Source organism: Ranitomeya variabilis, chromosome 5, assembly GCF_051348905.1.
Source record: "Ranitomeya variabilis isolate aRanVar5 chromosome 5, aRanVar5.hap1, whole genome shotgun sequence".
Classification (NCBI taxonomy): domain Eukaryota; kingdom Metazoa; phylum Chordata; class Amphibia; order Anura; family Dendrobatidae; genus Ranitomeya; species Ranitomeya variabilis.
This window is the reverse complement of record NC_135236.1, coordinates 658,517,157-658,533,561: the sequence shown is the minus strand read 5'-3', so window position 1 is coordinate 658,533,561 and position 16,405 is coordinate 658,517,157.

The window sequence follows — 16,405 nt, the reverse complement described above, 5'->3', positions numbered from 1 at the left end:
AGCTAGAGGCAGACACAGACATTCTAGGGAGGAGCTAGAGGCTGACAGACATTCTAGGGAGGAGCTAGAGGCAGACACAGACATTCTAGGGAGAAGCTAGAGGCAGACACAGACATTCTAGGGAGGAGCTAGAGGCAGACACAGACACTCTAGGGAGAAGCTAGAGGCAGACACAGACATTCTAGGGAGGAGCTAGAGGCAGACACAGACACTCTAGGGAGAAGCTAGAGGCAGACACAGACATTCTAGGGAGGAGCTAGAGGCAGACACAGACATTCTAGGGAGGAGACACAGACATTCTTGGGAGGAGCTAGAGGCATATGCAGACATTCTATGGAGAAGCTAGAGGCGGACACAGACATTCTAGGGAGGAGCTAGAGGCAGACAGACATTCTAGGGAGGAGCTAGAGGGAGACACAGACATTCTAGGGAGGAGCCAGAGGCAGACACAGACATTCTAGGGAGGAGCTAGAGGCAGACACAGACATGATAGGGAGGAGCTAGAGGCAGACACAGACATTCTAGGGAGGAGCTAGAGGCAGACACAGACATTCTAGGGAGGAGCTAGAGGCAGACACAGACATGATAGGGAGGAGCTAGAGGCAGACACAGACATTCTGGGAAGGAGCTAGAGACAGGCACAAACATTATAGGGAGGAGCTAGATTTAACCAATATGTCATTTTTTGATGACGTGTTCCCTTTAAGAAACTACTTTTTATTTTAAGACAATTAGTTTTGATAAGTGAGGCCCATAATTGGCAGCTCCACACAAAACAGGCAGTCTCTATTTGTGACCCCCAAGTCCACATTTTCAGTACCCCAGGCCCTCATTATTTATCTTCCTGCTTATCAGCTGCTGGATTTGGTTTTCATTTACAATTAAATATTTTACAGACGTGAATTTTTCCCAGATGATACTAAAAGCATTAATGATTCTTCAAATCTGTCGCCGTTTACTCATCTCTAATTAATTATCAAATATTTTAATTTGCAAGAGACTGTCGTTTGCACAAAAAAATGTTTTCAATTGGCCGCTACTTAGTAAATGTGGATGTACATTTCCCATTATCAATGTAATTAACCTTTGAAATTAGGAAATTTAGAATGAAGCCGGTGCCATGCCGGAGACGACGACAAGAGGAATACAGTACATGAAATATGACAGATGTCCCATGTACGAGAATAAATATTAATAAAATGCATGTTTTCTCTAGGAATCAATGGATGGATAGATAGATAGATAGATAGATAGATAGATAGATAGATAACAGCTAGATAGATAATTGATAGATAATAGATTGATAGATAATAGATAGGTAATAGATTGATAGATAATAGATAGATAGATAGATAGATAGATAATAGATTGATAATAGATAGATCGATAGATAGACACTTGAAGAACAAGTGTGTTATCGTAATGTGTAATGTGAATTGTGCTATACGTTAATGATGTTATGTGTGTTACTTGACAGTAGGGAAAGCTAGGGTTAACGATTGGGACTAGCCCAGAGTGGGAAGGGCTAAGCTAAAGGGACAGAGACAGTTTCCAGTCAGAACATTAGAAAAGGCCCAGAGTGTGTAGAAAGAAGACCTAAGGTCTGATGTGAGCAGTGCCGCATGATGTGGTCTCCCTCATTGAACTGTAAAATGTCTTGTCCTGGCCAACCAACATCATCGGTTACATGCGGCCTGCTCGAGCATAGTGCCCCCAAAGCACCCATCCAGGACCCCATGTTTCATGTAACATGCCTAGGGGTAAGAGATGAGCACCTCGCCTTCATCTACCACTGCCATGTTACAAATACACATTTTTGTAAATATTTTATTATATCTTTTCATGGGACAACATTGAAGATCTGACACATTGATGCAATGTAAAGTAGTCAGTGTACAGCTTCAGTGTAAATTTGGTGTCCTTGAAACTACTCAGCCCAAAATTGGCCATTTTCTCTCCCCGGTGTCATGTGACTTTTTAGTGTTACTACAAGGCCTCAGGTGTGAATGGGGAGCAGGTGTGTAACGTTTGGTGTTATCGCTCTCACTCCCTCTCATACTGGTCGCTGGAAGATCAACATGCTCCTCATGCCAAAAAAGTCTCTGAGGATCTGAAAAAAAGAATTATTTCACTACATAAAGATGGCCTAGGCTATAAGATGATTGCCAACACCCTGAACCTGAGCTGCAGCGCAGTGGCCAAGACCAGACAGTGGTTTAGCAAGACAGGTTCCATTCAGAACCGACCTCACCATGGTCGATCAAAGAAGGTGAGTGCATGTGCTCAGCATCATATCATAGATGTTGCCTTCACAATAAACGTATGAATGCTGCCAGCATTGCAGCAGAGGATAAAGATATGGTGGATCAGCCTGTCAGTGCTCAGACCATACACCGCACACTGCATCAAATGGGTCTGCATGGCTGTCGTCCCAGAAGGAAGCCTATTCTAAAAATGATGCACAAGAAAGCCCAGAAACACTTTGCTGAAGACAAGAAGACTAAGGACATCACTTACTGAAACCATGTCCTGTGGTCTGATGAGACCAAGATAAACTTATTTGGTTCAGATGGTGTCAAGCGTGTGTAGTGGGAACCAGCTGAGTAGTCCAAAGACAAGTGTGTCTTGCCTACAGTCAAGCATGGTGGTGGGAGTGTCATGGTTTGGGACTTCATGAGTGCTGCTGGTTGTGGGGAGCTATAGTTCATTGAGGGAACCATGAATGCCAACATGTACTGTGACATGCTGAAGCAGAGCATGATCCCCTCCTTTCTGAAACTGGACAGCAGGGCAGTATTCCAACATGATGATGAAACTGAGCACACTTCCAAGACGAGCACTGCCTTGTTAAAGAAACTAAGGGTAAAGGTGCTGGACCGGCCAAGCATGTCTCCTGACCTAAATCCTATTGAGCATCTGTGGGGCATCCTCAAACGGAAGGTGGAGGAGCGCAAAGTCTCCAACATCCACCAGCTCCGTGATGTCGTCATGGAGGAGTGGAAGAGGATTTCAGTGGCCACCTGCAAAACTCTAGTGAACTCCATGCCAAAGAGAGTTAAGGCACTGCTTGAAAATAATGGTGGCCACACAACATATTGACACATTGGGCACAATTTGACCATTATCACTTAGGGGTGTACTTACTTTACTTGCCAGCTGTTTAAACATTAATGGCTGAGTGTTGAGTTGTTTCGAGGACACACAAAATTTACACTGTTGTACAAGCTGTACCCTGACTACTTTACATTGAATCATAGTGTCAGATCTTCAGTGTTGTCCCATGAAAAGATATCATAACATATTTACAGAAATGTGAGGGGTGCACTCACTTTTGTGATTTACTGTAGATAATAGAAAGATGGATTTTATTTAAAAAATTGCAAACTATTATTTTCTGCCTCTTAATCAAGAAATAAAGCAATAAAAGCATAAAACATTTTATAGGATTGGAAAGTAAAGTTAACATGTCAGAGTTATGATGCTGAGGATGATATCATTTTTTTTAGGTTAATGCATTCAGTTCCTCTATTAAAACTAAATTTAATTGCTCTCCCCCCCGTACACCCCTGGCACATGTCACTATCCCTTAGGAGATGTGCGCTAGAACATGATATAACAAGGCAAGAATACTGAAGAGCTAAACAGAACAGACACATACTTAAAATTAATGTAATAAGTAGCGTCTGCTCCATCTCAAAAACAAGCTGTGCCTATTTTACAGATGCATCACCCTAAATTATAATATCTTCCATTCATAAGGATGGGAATTACAATTCTTAATCTGCTGTCTGTTATTTAATCTAAAGGGTATAGTATGGGGTGTACTTTGCCATTTTTTTTATAGAAGAATCATTTAAAAAATAAGCTAGGGTTGTCCTACTTCTGAGACCTTCAGGAATCTGCAGAAGAACTCGGCAGCAAGTGCTTGATTGTACTGCAGCACTTCAACAGGTTAAATAAGGAATTACACCGTGGTCATAAAAATCATTGGTGAGTAAAAAGATTCAAGGTACTCAGTACTAACCTTCGGTCCAGTGTTGCAGATGAACTTTACTTATGTGGCCATCTTCCTTGACCCGATATCTCTTGAAACTTCTGTTGTGAGGCTTAGTAGGCAACAGAGATGCAGGACCAAGTATGCCGTCCACAGAAGTGAAGTCCTTCTACAACAGAGGACCTGACCAGAGAATGGAACTGGGTCCCATAAATTATGACACTCCCACCACCATGCTTGACTGTAGGCAAGACACACTAGTCTTTGTACTCCTCATCTGGTTGTCGCCACACATGCTTAACACCATCTGAACCAACCAAGTTTATCTTGGTCTCATCAGACCACAGAACATGGTTCCAGTAAGTGATGTCCTTAGTTTTTTTGCTCCTCTCAAGTGACCAGTCCATATATAGCATAGATGGTCTCTGCAAGACCAAGAGTTTTCCTGTGTTTGTCCATTGACGGAAGTCTTGAAAACGCTAACCCTCTAAGTCCCCTCACTGTGGCCATTTTTTTGCCCTATCTTTCTTCCTTCCTGGCTTACAAAAGCCATACTATTTAATATTGCCAACAACACACCAATTTTTTTTTCTTTTATTTTGGAGGACAAGTTGTAATTTTGAACAACAGCATTTATTAAATCATAGACTGTGCTGAAAAACAAGGAAAAAATTCTTTATGGAATGAAATGGTGAAAAAAACGCAACTCCACCATCATCGCTCAGATTTTCATTCCTCATTGTGCTGTAAAAACTTACTTTGTTCTGCAGGTCAGAATGATTATATCTACCCCAGATTTCTATACTTGATTATGTTGCATGTAAAAATTGAAAATTCAGTTTGTGTCTCCATTTTCTAAAAAATTAACGGTATATTTTTTTTGTTTTGCTTAGTATTTTTTTTGTTGGGTTCACTATAGTTTTTATTGGTACTATTTTGGGGTCCATATGACTCTTTGAACCAATTTTATTCTACTTTTTTAGGGTAATCAAAACAGCAATACTGGCATTTATACACTACCATTGCAAAGTTTAGGGTCACCCAGACAATTTTGTGTTTTCCATGAAAACTCATACTTCTATTAATCCAATGAGTTGCCAAATGAATTGAATGTCTAATCCAGACATTGACAAGGTTCGAAAAAAAGATTTTTATTTGAAATAATAATTTTTCCCTTCAATCTCTGCTCCCTTTGCAGCAATTCCAGCATTGCAGACCTTTGGCATTCTAGCAGTTAATTTGCTGAGGTAATCTGGAGAGATTTCCCCCCATGCTTCCAGAAGCCCCTCCACAAGTTGGTTTGGCTTGATGGACACTTTTTGCATACGGTCAAGCTGCTCCCACAACAGCTCAATGGGGCTGAGATCTGGTGACTGTGCTGGCCACTCCATTACAGATAGATACCAGCTGCCGGCTTCTTCCCTAAATAGTTCTTGCATAATTTGGAGGTGTGCTTTGGGTCATTGTCCTATTGTAGGATGAAATTGGCTCCAATCAAGCGCTGTCCACAGGGTATGGCATGGTGCTGCAAAATGGAGTGATAGCCTTCCTTATTCAAAATCCCTTTTACCTTGTACAAATCTCCCAGTTTACCAGCACCAAAGCAACCCCAGACCATCACATTACCTCCACCATGCTTGACAGATGGCGTCAGGCACTCTTATAGCATCTTTTCAGTTGTTCTGCTTCTCACAAATGTTCTTCTGTGTGATCCAAACACCTCAAACTTGGATTCGTCTGTCCATAACACTTTTTTCCAATCTTAATCTGTCCAATGACTGTGCTCTTTTGCCCATATTAATCTTTTCCATTTATTAGCCAGTCTCAGATATGGACTTTTCTTTGCCACTCTTCCCTGAAGGCTAGCATCCCGGAGTCGCCTCTGCACTGTAGACATTGACACTGGAGCTTTGTGTGTACTATATAATGAAGCTCCCAGTTGACCTGTGAGGCGTCGATTTCTCAAACTACATGTACTTGTCTTGGTGCTCAGTTGTGCAGCGGGGCCTCCCAATTCTCCTTCTACCCTGGTTATAGCCTGTTTGTGCTCTCCTCTGGAGGGAGTAGTACACACCATTGTAGGAAATATTCAGTTTCTTGGCAATTTCTCGCCTTCATTTCTAAGAACAAGAATAGACTGTCGAGTTTCACATGAAAGTTCTTTTTTTCTGGCCATTTTGAGAGTTTAATGGAACCAACAAATGTAATGCTCCAGATTCTCAACTAGCTCAAAGGAAGGTCAGGTTTATAGCTTCTCTAATCAGCCAAACTGTTTTCAGCTGTGCTAACATACTTACACAAGAGTTTTCAAGGGTATTCTAACCATCCACAGTTTGCAAACACAAAGTACCATAAGAACACTGGAGTGATGGTTGTTGGAAATGGGCCTCTATACACCTATGAAGATATTGCATTACAGACCAGATATTTGCAGCTAGAATAGTCATTTACTTCATTAACAATGTATAGAGTGTATTTCTGAATCAGTTAATGTTATCTTCATTGGAAAAAACTGTGCTTTTCTTTCAAAAATAAGGAAATTTCTAAGTGACCCTAAACTTTGGAATGGTAGTGTGTATTTATTTTTTATGGCATTTATCGAGAATATTTGTAAAGTTTAGACTTTTATGCAAACAACGATTCCAAATACAAAGTATAGCATATATGTTTTTATTTAGTGAAAGGAAAAAAAATTGGGAGACTTCACAGGAGTACAAAAATTGAAGACACAAGGGCCTTAAAGGTTTTATACAGGACTACAAATTTTTTTTTACTATGAGCCAAAAAACTAACCGGCAAGTGGTTGCTAAATAGTTAGGAACTACCTGCCTGATCTATCTGGCGCCGGCACAGAGTGTTAACTGACTGCTCCTGCCGGTGATTCAGCTGCTCCATGTCAACAGAGCAGCTCATACTCTTTCTGGTTGCTCTGTCATTGGGGCATGACTGCCAACGTCATGCTGATTGACAGCCGGCTCCCTGTAGTTATGCAGTGGGGAGCCAGTTGTCAATCGCATGATGTTGATAGCCATACCTTGTCAACAGAGCAGAGTGGAAGAGAAGCTTTTGCTCTGTTGACATGACGTCTGTGCTGTCAGAAATCTGAGCTGGGAAGAATAGGCAGGTAGATAGCTATTAACTTGCTGTTTGTTCTTAGGCCCAAAGTAAAAAAAAATAATATAGCCCTGGGTAACCCCTTTAAGTAGAGACTTACTCTGTCCAACCACTTAGATTGTCATAATTGGATTATTACGTGGTGCTCCACACTACCTGGTGGAAAGCATTTTTGCAGATATGGGGCTTAATCCAACCTCAAGTGGATATAAAAGCTCTCAGATACCTGTAGGGTGTTGCTGTAACCAACCAAATCCATTTTATTTTTACGTATTTATCAAGCGGAGTGTACTTATTGCCTGTTGGCAGGAGCCGATCTGAGCAGGAGGTTGTTACAGAAGTGCCTTGCTGGCATTGTTTCTGGATTAAATTAGTTAAGTGGATTTTGCAGGTTACATTAAATCACTACATTTTAACAGTGCAGATTGTGTCGAGAGGAAAGAGTGGGAAAAAATCAAATAAATGCGTATATTCCCCTCTTGTGGCCAGTAAAGAAGCCATTATCAAATGTAGAAAATGTATCAGTGAGTAGCTCATTATTATATACTGAGAGGTGTAAATTGCCTATAATATTGGGGTCTTCCACTAAGCTCCAGGGTCCATGCATGACTGATTTTTCTGCAACACTTCGAGTTATGCTCTTCTGAAGTGTCTTTTCTGATACTGATAATTTTAAGGGTAGGTTAACTTTAACATTGAGAGATAGAATATCAAAAATAAAATCCAGAAAATCACATTGTATAAATTATATAAATGTATTTGCATTTTGCAGTGAGAAATAAGTATTTGTTCCCTCTGGCAAACAAGACTTAATACTTGGTGGCAAAACCCTTGTTGGCAAGCACAGCAGTCAGACTTTTTTTGTAGTTGATAATGAGGCTTGATCACGTCTGGAGGAATTTTGGTACACTCCTCTGCAGATTATCTCTAAATCATTAAATTTTGAAGCTGTCACTTGGCAACTCGGAGCTTCATCTCTCTCAATACGTTTTCTATGGGATTAAGGTCTGGAGACTGGCTAGGCCACTCCATGACCTTAATGTGCTTCATTTTGAGCCACTCCTTTGTTGCCTTGGCTGTATGTTTTGGGTCATTGTCTTGCTGGAAGTCCTGCCATGACCCATTTTTAATGTCCTGGCGGAGGGAAGGAGGTTGTCACTCAGGATTTTATGGTACATGGCTCCATCCATTCTCCCACTGATGAGGTGATGAAGTCCTGTGCCCTTAGCAGAGAAACACTCCCAGAATATGTTTCCACCTCCATTCTTGACAGTGGGGACGGTGTTCTTTGGGTCATAGGTAGCATTTCTCTTCCTCCAAACAAGGCCAGTTGAGTTAATGCCAAAGAACTCAAATTTGTCTCATCTGACCACAGCACCTTCTCCCAATCACAGAATCACCCAGGTGTTCATTGGCAAACTTCAGACGGGCCTGCACATGAGCCTTCTTGAGCAGGGGGACCTTGCGGGCATTGCAGAATTTTAAACCTTTATGGTGTAATGTGTTACCAATGGTTTTCTTGGTGAGTGTGGTCCCAGCAGCCTTGAGATCATTAACAAGTTCCCCCCATGTAGTTTTAGGCTGGTCTCTCACCTTCCTCATGATTAAGGATACCCCACGAGGTGAGATTTTGCAGGGTACCCGAGATCGTTGTAGATTTACAGTTATTTTGTATTTCTTCCATTTTCTTACTATGGCACCAACAGTTGTCTCCTTCTCATCCCCAATTGAGAGGTGCCTAAGCAACCCCTATAGTTAGTTTGTAGTGGTAGTTTGTACATCTGTGTGTTGCCAGGTTCCCTGTCCTAAGTCTGTATTAGTATTCCCACATTCAGTATATTACCTATAGCCCTGTGTAGGCTGTATGTGATCTAGTGGCTGCTCACGCAGCACCCGAATCCGCGTTGGTATCTGAACCGTTTCCCTATAAACTGTGTTTCTGAAAGTGAACCTATCTCTGAGATCCATGTTATCCGGGCTGTCTGTCAGTCTTCGAATCCTGCTTGCCAGTCACTCCAGTAACGTCACCCCATCCAGGAAACCCAACCCATTGTGCTCAGCAGCTGCGGTACCGGGAACTACTTTAGAGTGGTAGCTGGCAGCTACCTGCTGGTCAAGCCTGACTCCACCATCAGGAGCTCCATTGAACACCAAGTAGTAGCTTAGTTATGCTGCTCTCAGGCATGTCCGTTCCCATGGCACAGTGTGTTCATGAGCCACATGCTCCACCTGCAAGCGTGACAGTTTTCTCAGGCCATGGATTCCGCTAATCCCAAGATCTCCCAGGCCTTGGAGCTGTACCAACAGCTGACCCATCAACGAGATCAGCAAGAAAAAATATTGTCGTATCTACTGACTGTGAGTATATGCTTAGATGCTCTGACTATGGTCTCTTCTTCCGCTCCAGCTCAAGTTGCCACAGCTACATCCGAGTCTACTCTGCCTGCAACCTGTGGTTCCAGGATTAATCTTCATTTATCTGCTCTTCCACGATTCAACGGAGACCCTAAGAAGTGTCGTTAATTCTTGAACCAGTGCACCTTGTACTATGAACTGTTGACCCCTCAGTTCCCATCTGATTGGGTTAAAGTGGGATTTCTGATGTTCCAACTTACAGGAGAAGCTCAAGCATAGATTAAGAATGTCTGCTTCAAGGATGTCCAGTTGCTGAGAAGCATCATGTCCAAGAAGAAGGTGTGAGATGCCACCTGTGGCTTGGAGAGGATGTGGTCCTGAAGAGAGGTTGTGGGAGTTCAGGATGAAGAATCTGGATTCATATTCTCTACAGGAAGTGGTAGTGTATTCAACGTCTTCTTATAGTAGAAATCCTAAAATATGATTTCAGTATAGGTCAGTGGTGGACCAAACTTTTTGCACTGTTGGATTTCAGCAGCAGAAATGGTTCCAATACAAATCACAGGAGGTAAAGGAGGCTCTTCATCGCTGTGCTCTCCTGCCTGTCAAACTGCATACAAGTATGGCAGAAAGTTGGGCTTTCAGTTTGGGGCACGAAAGCCATTGGATAATGGTAGGAACAATGCATATACCAAAAAAGAATAATGCCAGCTCACCGTTGAAGTTTATAGTGCACACGGAACCAAGAGCCGACTGTTATGGGACCTGGTGGTTAGGTGCACCTGGAATGACCTGATAGTTAAACACGGAATCGGGACGAGCTCTGGGGAAATGGGAGCTCTGCTGACCGCAAATCCTACTCCTATCAACACACACTAGAAATAGCCGTGGAGCGTGCCTGACTCTGCCTAGACGCCTCTTCACAGCCTAAGAGCTAACTACCCCTAATGAAAGGAAACAAAGCCTCACTTGCCTCAGAGAAATTCCCCAAAGGTAAAAGCAGCCCCCCACAAGTATTGACTGTGAGTTAAGAGGAAATCACAAACACAGGATGAAATAGGTTTCAGCAAAGGAGGCCAGTCTAACTAAACAGATTGAGGATAGAAAAGGGATCTTTGCGGTCAACACAAAAAAACTACAAAAACCACGCAGAGTGTGCAAAAAAGACCCCCGCACCGACTCACGGTGCGGTGGTGCCACTCTGCACCCCCAGAGCTTCCAGCTAACCAGACAATTTCATGATAGCAAGCTGGACTAGAACTTAGCAAGAAAAACAATATGCAACAAATGAACAAGCAGGAACTTAGCTTCTGCTGGAGTAGACAGGTCATCTGCAAGATCCAAGAGAGAACTGAACCAATACTAGGACATCGACAGCTGGCATGGAGTAACGATCTGAGTGGAGTTAAATAGAGCAGCCAGCCTAGCCCTAAACGAGGGCAGCTGGGGAAGGAATCTCAGAACCAGCAGCTCCACTCACAGCCACCAGAGGGAGTCCACGGACAGAACTCGCCGAAGTACCATTCACGACCACAGGAGGGAGTTCGAGAATGGAATTCACAACAGTACCCCCCCTTGAGGAGGGGTCACCGAACCCTCACCGGAGCCCCCAGGCCGATCAGGACGAGCCAAATGAAAGGCACGAACTAAATCGGCAGCATGGACATCAGAGGCAACAACCCAGGAATTATCCTCCTGACCATAGCCCTTCCATTTGACCAAGTACTGAAGTTTTCGTCTCGAAATACGAGAATCCAAAATCTTCTCCACCACATACTCCAACTCCCCCTCGACCAACACCGGAGCAGGAGGATCAACGGAGGGAACCATAGGCGCCACATATCTCTGCAGCAACAACCTATGGAACACATTATGGATGGCAAAAGAAGCAGGAAGGGCCAAACGAAATGACACAGGATTAAGAATTTCAGAAATCTTATAAGGACCAATGAAACGAGGCTTAAACTTAGGAGAAGAAACCTTCATAGGAACATAACGAGACGACAACCAAACCAAATCCCCAACACAAAGTCGGGGACCAACACGGCGACGGCGGTTAGCGAAACGTTGAGCCTTCTCTTGGGACAATGTCAAATTGTCCACCACATGAGTCCAAATTTGTTGCAACCTGTCCACCACAGAATCTACACCAGGACAGTCCGAAGGCTCAACCTGCCCTGAAGAAAAACGAGGATGAAAACCAGAATTACAAAAAAGGCGAAACCAAAGTAGCTGAACTGGCCCGATTATTAAGGGCGAACTCAGCCAATGGCAAGAAGGTCACCCAATCATCCTGATCAGCAGAAACAAAGCATCTCAGATAAGTTTCCAAAGTCTGATTGGTCTGTTCGGTTTGGCCATTTGTCTGAGGATGGAAAGCCGAAGAAAAAGACAAATCAATGCCCATCTTAGCACAAAAGGACCGCCAAAACCTTGAAACAAACTGGGAACGTCTGTCAGACACGATGTTCTCCGGAATGCCATGCAAACGAACCACATGTTGGAAAAATAATGGAACCAAATCAGAGGAAGAAGGCAATTTAGGCAAGGGTACCAAATGGACCATTTTAGAGAAGCGATCACAAACCACCCAGATGACCGACATCCTTTGAGAAACAGGAAGATCTGAAATAAAATCCATGGAAACATGCGTCCAGGGCCTTTTCGGGACCGGCAAGGGCAAAAGTAACCCACTGGCACGAGAACAGCAGGGCTTAGCCCGAGCACAAGTCCCACAAGACTGCACAAAAGAACGCACATCCCGCGACAAGGAAGGCCACCAAAAGGACCTAGCCACCAAATCTCTGGTACCAAAAATCCCAGGATGACCAGCCAACACCGAACAATGAACCTCAGAGATAACTCTATTAGTCCATCTATCAGGGACAAACAGTTTCTCCGCTGGACAACGGTCAGATCTATCAGCCTGGAACTCCTGCAGCACCTGCCGCAAATCAGGGGAGATGGCAGACAGAACTACCCCCTCTCTGAGAATACCAGCCGGGTCAGGAACTCCAGGAGAATCAGGCACAAAACTCCTTGAAAGGGCATCAGCCTTCACATTCTTAGAACCCGGAAGGTACGAAACCACAAAATTGAAACGGGAGAAAAACAGCGACCAACGAGCCTGTCTAGGATTCAACCGCTTGGCAGGCTCGAGATAAGTCAGATTCTTGTGATCCGTCAAGACCACCACGCGATGCTTGGCTCCTTCAAGCCAATGTCGCCACTCCTCGAATGCCCACTTCATAGCCAACAACTCCCGATTGCCAACATCATAATTACGCTCAGCAGGCGAAAACTTTCTAGAAAAGAAAGCGCATGGCTTCATTACAGAGCAATCAGAACTTCTCTGAGACAAAACAGCCCCTGCTCCAATTTCAGAAGCATCAACCTCGACCTGAAAAGGGAGCGAAACATCTGGCTGACACAACACAGGAGCCGAAGAGAAACGACGTTTCAACTCCTGAAAAGCCTCAACGGCCGCAGAGGACCAATTCACCACATCAGCACCTTTCTTGGTCAAATCAGTCAACGGCTTAACAACACTAGAAAAATTAGCGATGAAGCGACGGTAAAAATTGGCAAAGCCCAGAAATTTCTGAAGGCTCTTCACAGATGTAGGCCGAGTCCAATCATAAATAGCCTGGACTTTAACAGGATCCATCTCGATAGTAGAAGGGGAAAAAATGAAGCCCAAAAAGGAAACCTTCTGAACTCCAAAGAGACATTTAGAACCCTTCACAAACAAGGAATTAGCACGAAGGACCTGAAACACCATTCTGACCTGCTTCACATGAGACTCCCAATCATCCGAAAAGACCAAAATATCATCCAAATATACGATCATGAATCTATCCAGATACTTTCGGAAGATGTCATGCATAAAGGACTGAAACACAGAGGGAGCATTAGAAAGCCCGAATGGCATCACCAGGTACTCAAAATGGCCCTCGGGCGTATTAAATGCTGTTTTCCATTCATCGCCCTGTTTAATACGCACGAGATTATACACCCCTCGAAGGTCTATCTTGGTGAACCAACTATCCCCCTTAATCCGAGCAAATAAATCAGACAGTAGCGGCAAAGGGTACTGAAATTTGACCGTGATTTTATTAAGAAGGCGGTAATCTATACAAGGTCTCAGAGAACCATCCTTCTTGGCCACAAAAAAGAACCCTGCTCCCAATGGTGACGACGACGGGCGAATATGCCCTTTCTCCAAGGACTCCTTTATATAACTCCGCATAGCGGCGTGTTCTGGCACAGACAAATTGAAAAGTCGTCCCTTAGGGAACTTGCTACCAGGAATCAAATTAATAGCACAATCACAATCCCTATGAGGAGGTAGGGTACTAGACTTGGGCTCATCAAATACATCCCGGTAATCCGACAAAAACTCAGGGACTTCAGAAGGAGTGGAGGAAGAAATTGACAACAATGGAACATCCCCATGTACCCCTTGACAACCCCAACTGGACACCGACATTGATTTCCAATCCAATACTGGATTATGGACCTGCAGCCATGGCAAACCCAACACCACCACATCATGCAAGTTATGCAACACCAAAAAGCGAATATCCTCCTGATGCGCAGGAGCCATGCACATGGTCAACTGGGTCCAGTACTGAGGCTTATTCTTGGCCAAAGGCGTAGCATCAATTCCCCTCAAAGGAATGGGATGCTGCAAGGGCTCCAAGAAAAAACCACAGTGCCTGGCAAACTCTAAGTCCATCAAATTCAGGGCAGCGCCTGAATCCACAAATGCCATAACAGAATAGGATGACAAAGAGCAAATCAGAGTAACGGACAAAAGAAATTTAGGCTGTACAGTACCAATGGTGACGGACCTAGCGAACCGCTTAGTGCGCTTAGGACAATCAGAGATAGCATGAGTGGAGTCACCACAGTAAAAACACAGCCCATTCTCACGTCTATGTTCTTGCCGTTCAGCTCTGGTCAAAGTCCTATCACATTGCATAGGCTCAGACCTCTGCTCAGAGGATACCGCCAAATGGTGCACAGTTTTGCGCTCACGTAAACGCCGAACGAACTGTATGGCCAAGGACATTGATTCATTCAGACCAGCAGGCGTGGGGAACCCCACCATAACATCCTTAAGGGCTTCAGAAAGACCCTTTCTGAAAATTGCTGCCAGGGCACACTCATTCCACTGAGTAAGCACAGACCACTTTCTGAACTTCTGGCAATATACCTCCGCTTCATCCTGACCCTGACACAAAGCCAGCAAAATTTTCTCTGCCTGATCCACAGAATTCGGTTCATCATAAAGCAATCCCAGCGCCAGAAAAAATGCATCTACATTACGCAATGCAGGATCTCCTGGCGCCAGGAATGCCCAGTCTTGAGGGTCGCCACGCAACAAAGAAATAATAATTCTTACTTGCTGAATAGGGTCACCAGAAGAGCGGGGTTTCAGAGCAAGAAACAGTTTACAATTGTTTTTGAAATTCAGAAATTTAGATCTATCCCCAGAAAACAAATCAGGAATTGGAATTCTAGGCTCCAACATAGGATTCTGAACTACATAATCTTGAATATTTTGTACCCTTGCAGTGAGTTGATCCACACTAGAGGACAGACCTTGAATGTCAATATCTACACCTGAGTCCAGAACCACCCAGAGTTTAAGGGGAAAAGAAAGACAAAACACACTGCAGAGAAGAAAAAAAAAATGGTCTCAGAACTTCTCTTTTTCCTCTATTGAGATGCATTAACACTTTGTGGGCCAGCTGTACTGTTATGGGACCTGGTGGTTAGGTGCACCCGGAATGACCTGATAGTTAAACACGGAATCGGGACGAGCTCTGGGGAAATGGGAACTCTGCTGACCGCAAATCCTACTCCTATCAACACACACTAGAAATAGCCGTGGAGCGTGCCTGACTCTGCCTAGACGCCTCTTCACAGCCTAAGAGCTAACTACCCCTAAAGAAAGGAAACAAAGCCTCACTTGCCTCAGAGAAATTCCCCAAAGGTAAAAGCAGCCCCCCACAAGTATTGACTGTGAGTTAAGAGGAAATCACAAACACAGGATGAAATAGGTTTTAGCAAAGGAGGCCAGTCTAACTAAACAGATTGAGGATAGAAAAGGGATCTTTGCGGTCAACACAAAAAAACTACAAAAACCACGCAGAGTGTGCAAAAAAGACCCCCGCACCGACTCACGGTGCGGTGGTGCCACTCTGCACCCCCAGAGCTTCCAGCTAACCAGACAATTTCATGATAGCAAGCTGGACTAGAACTTAGCAAGAAAAACAATATGCAACAAATGAACAAGCAGGAACTTAGCTTCTGCTGGAGTAGACAGGTCATCTGCAAGATCCAAGAGAGAACTGAACCAATACTAGGACATCGACAGCTGGCATGGAGTAACGATCTGAGTGGAGTTAAATAGAGCAGCCAGCCTAGCCCTAAACGAGGGCAGCTGGGGAAGGAATCTCAGAACCAGCAGCTCCACTCACAGCCACCAGAGGGAGTCCACGGACAGAACTCGCCGAAGTACCATTCACGACCACAGGAGGGAGTTCGAGAACGGAATTCACAACAGCCGACCACTCACGTGTAGCAATTGCAGAGAAAAAAGAAAAATGTTCCAGCTTCTGGCAAAATTTTCAGAGTAATATTCATTCCATTTAAAAACAATTAAAGAAAAGGTGGACAAGAATAGGAGCAAGTGACGCGTTTTGAACATGGTTGTTCTTTATCAAGCTTGATTAAAAAAAGTGGGCTGAAAATCTCGGCTTATACTCAAGTTGTACGGTATATACGGTAATCACCGATACCGTAGCCCATGAAACTCTATTATGCATGAATAATAGAGGTAATTATAAGAACAGATGTACCTACCAATAAATAGGGTGGCAGTAAATCATCTCCCATGGCTTCCGCTATATGGTGCCTCTTGATGAATTGGGT